Genomic DNA, 4,459 nt, shown 5'->3' on the forward strand with positions numbered 1-4,459 from the left:
GGAATCCTGAGGGTGCTACGCGGTGATAGGATTGTGCTGGAGGAGAAGAAGGGGAGCAGAGGACATTATTATCTGGCAGGGAGCCCAGTGCGAGGTGGAGCATCGGGAGCCAGGCGGAGCCCAGAGCGAGGTGGAGCTCCAGGAGGCGGATCGGACACGAGACAGGAGACTCGGGAGGACGAGAGGCGACGTCGCAAGGTAAGATTCCTATTGCCGCAGGATGATGCCCCGAGCAGGTCTCAGGTCAGGAGGAGCACAGCATACAACGGAGATGGGATCGAGCAGCCTGACTCGACTCCCATGTTTTCCCATCCATGATCAGCAGGCGATTACCCCAGGGCATGGGGGCGAGGAGATCCAGAAGCTCTCGGAGTTCGGAGGAGGCCGAATATCGAGTCGAGGTGGAGATTGTTAGGATCTGACGCCTCAAGATTCAGCCCACATTGATCCCACAGCAAGGTTCGCGGCAAAAAATGGAGTCCAACGAGACCAAGATCACCTGAATCGGAGCTCGGATGGAGGAGATACGAGCTTTTGAAGTCGGCACGAAAATCGAGGCGGTGGAGGACCGCCGGCGACCGGCGGCGGGCGGCAGCGGCGCGGCCGCAGGCGGCGACGCGCGGGACGCGTGTCCCAGGCCCGCATGGGACACGGGACCCAGGCCCGCGCGGGACGCGCGACCCAGCGGCCTGTTGGCCCCTTGCCCCGGTCCACCGTGGACCGGGTGGTCCACGGAGCGGTCTGTGGACCGCGTGGGCGTTTCCCACGCGTTTCTCGCGGTCCACGGTACTATTTTGTGGACCGGAGCACGATCGGACGGTCCAGAGAGATCCCGGTCTTGATCCGACGGTCCAGGGGGTTTTTTGGCTTTGTTTAGGACTCCTAATCCCTCTCTAATCATGTTTTAAGCTCTATTTAAGCCTTTAAAAAGGCCTGAGACGAACAGAGAAGGTGTGCTCGGGTTTCTCACCGTACGAAGGCCGTACGAACCGAGAAAAGAGAGAGAGGGGCGAGAGCGCTGTGAGAGAGGAGCAGGAGGTTCCTGGACAGCGGTCGCCAGGCTCTTCAGGGGTTCAGGGGGGTCTCCAAGAGAGAGAGAGCTTTTGTGAGGGAAACTTCATGTGAGAGAGAATTGGGTGTACAAGGGTTAAGGGTGAGGTCTCCTCTTGTAAATTTTTTTTTTCATAGTGAAGTTTGCATGCCCCGTGGAGGCGAGCCCTTTTGTGGCTGATCCACGTATTTTGATTGTTTTTCCTTTTGTTTTGTTTCTTCTTTCTTTCTACTGCATCGCGTGGTACTGAAAGGATCTTGGGAGGTGGTGTCCTGGCCAGACATCCACCCAACAGTTTCATTATCCAAACCCTTATTTCTCTAAAATTTTTGGTATGATTTTTTTTTTTGGATACTGCCCCTCAACCTGAGATCGCTAGTTAGGATTGTGCATATTTATAGAATGCTCTCTCCACAAATATATAATGCATTCTAATATAATATTAAATGCATCGAAGCATTGATATATTAAATAATTAAAATCTAAAATTTAATTTATTAACAAATTTAACTAACAATTAAAATTTAAAAGTTTTACATTAATTAAACTCAAATAATAGTCTTATAAAAAGATAATGATAAATTTAAATCTAAACTATATTGATTTTGTCGAATCTCACTTCTAATGTCATATCTAAAGTAGTTTCTAATCCATAATTAGATATCCGAATCTAAAAGAAAAGAAGAGATAATACGCTCGATAGTTCAGTAAGTAATGAATATCTTAATTAGATAATTTATATAATAATATAAGATATAATAGTTAAATAAAATAATCATGAATTAGTATAAGATATAATTAATTTCGTTTTCACTTACCAATCTAGTAGAATTAATATTTTTTGAATATTTATATATATAATCGTAAATTCGATTCACAATAAATTATATTCAACTCAATATTTTTTTTCTTTTTTTTGTGATGAAAATGAGAGGTAAGGTTGCCACTCAGCTTTTATTCAAAAAGGGAGATATTTACATTAAGGAAGAGGATGCGGCTAAGCGAACCACTTTCCATCCTACAGAAAAATTAGAAAAGTGTAGAGGCCTTATAAATTAAAAGGCTGCTGCCAACCTTGATGGTACATAAAATTGAATTAGAAAAAGAAACGTAGACCAAACCATCTGAAGGTAAGGAAAAGAATAAACTCCAACAACCTTTAGGAATGGGTTGAATGCCTCGGTTAGACGTGCGGGTTGGATTACCAGGAGCGGAAGGACCCATTTTAAAATTGGCTTCGGATGCTGGGTGCGGGTTGCATCTTTTGGGCATCTAATGGTTGATATTGTGGAAGAAGATTCATCATTTTTTTATGAAGTATAAAATTTATTTAGATTAATATAACCTTCATGAGAAAGGGGAATCAAGAATATTTGGTTCCTTGATATGTTAAATTAAAATTTCTTAATTACCCCTATAATGGATGGTTAAAACCATTCTTACTATTTAGATAAATTTATTTAGAATAAATTATAAAAATATTCTCTCAACTTTAGTCCAATTTCATCTATACCTTATGTACTTTAAAAAATATCAAATTGATCTTTTTAATTATCGATATATTCCAATATGATCCAACTATCTATTTTCATTAATGGAATGACGTCATATGACCATCATATGATATCATTATCTTATAAAATGACGAAAATATACTTATCTCTATCACCTTCTCCTTCCTCTCTGATTGATCCCCTCATCCTCTATCGTCAGTGTCCCTCTTTCTCCCTCCTCCTCCCTCTTTTCATTCCTCATCATCCACTTCTCTTCCTTCATGATGGATCTCTCCATCTCCACTCATTCCTCACCAGTGACTCCCCTTCCCCCTCCTTCTCTTCCTTATCACCCACTTCTTCTCCTCCTTCTCATCCTCTTCCTCTTCTAAGCTTGCCCATATGCCTTTCTCCTCTATGATGGCTCCCTCTACCTCCAATCATTCTTTATCGATGTTGCTTTTGTCCCCCTTTTCTCCTTCATCCTCATCCATTTTTCCTCCTTATTCTCCTTCTTCAAACCATCCATGAGCCCTTCTTCTCAATGGCAGCCTCCTCTATCTTTGTCCTTTCTCGTCAGAGATCCATCTTTCCCCTACCCTTCCTTTGCATCATTTTCTCTTTTTTATTATCCACTTCCTCCAAGATCATCTATGAGCCCTCTGCCTCCAAGATGGTTCTCTTCATCTCCATCCATTCCTTACTGGCAGTCTCTCTCTTTTCTCCTTTCTTCTCGTCTTTTTTTTCTCCTCATCCTCTTCCTCCTCTAAATCCATCCATGAGCCCTATCCCTCGACGGTTGCCCCCTCTATCTTCATCTCTTTTCACCGATAATCCATCTTTTCTCCTTTCCTTCTTCTCCTTCTTGTTATATACTTTCTTCAAGGTCGTCCATGAGTCTCCTCCCTCCACGATGATTCTATCAACCTTTACCTATTTTTTGCTGGTAGTTCTTTCCACCTCCTCTCCTTCTCATCCCTTCTTCTCCTTTTCCTCCTTAAATCCTACTCACGAGACCTTCAACACCATCCTCTCCCTCTATATCGACCTCCATGATCCTACACCCTCCCTCTGTGATTGCTTCTTCCGCTTCGATCTCTTTCTTATACGACTCACTCATATGGGTGAGGGGTATTTTCATTCATTGAGAAAGAAAGCTAATATTATTTGTTGGTAAATAAACAGTTAGATCATATTAGAATATATGAATATTAGAATGATTAATTTGATATTTTTAAAATTTAAAAAATATAAATGAGATTGAATTGAAATTAAAAAAATATTTTTATAATTTATCTAAATATTTAAATAATACTGTAGCACCTCCCACCTATTTAAGGCCCGCGTTGCTTGGACACTGATCAGGGGCCACTAGCCATATCAGGGAGGCCACATTCATCATAGAGAACGGATAGGTTCTCGTCCTGCATTTGTATGCAAATGCGCATGTACATATGTGGTACAGCGTATGTACAAGAAAAGTTAAGAAAATTTTTGTACAAGCAGTACTTATACATGACAAAGAAATAGATTAGGTATCGTTTTTGGAACCTTAACCGATTTAGATTGCCAATCCACGTGAAATTTGGGACTAATCTTCAGAAAAAATTAGTGCAGAGGATTACCGGAATCATTGGTATCCGACAACCATGTCCTTCACCAACTCAACTAATTAGTACATGTGGTTGCGTGAATTGGTTGGCTGGCAATGTGTGGGACCATCCGCCGGACGGCAAGATAGGCATATAGAAATGCCCCAGGGAGACGCCATCATAAATCTAACGGTGACGCTTTGTCGGATTATTCGATTACTACACTCACATCCGACCCGTCATCCGAACCCGGCCGTTGACTCAAGTCCACGCAGCCTTAAACTGGCACGAGTCGTCACAACACTTCCTTCTGCATCTCGGGC

This window comes from Elaeis guineensis, chromosome 3 (assembly GCF_000442705.2).
Source record: "Elaeis guineensis isolate ETL-2024a chromosome 3, EG11, whole genome shotgun sequence".
Classification (NCBI taxonomy): domain Eukaryota; kingdom Viridiplantae; phylum Streptophyta; class Magnoliopsida; order Arecales; family Arecaceae; genus Elaeis; species Elaeis guineensis.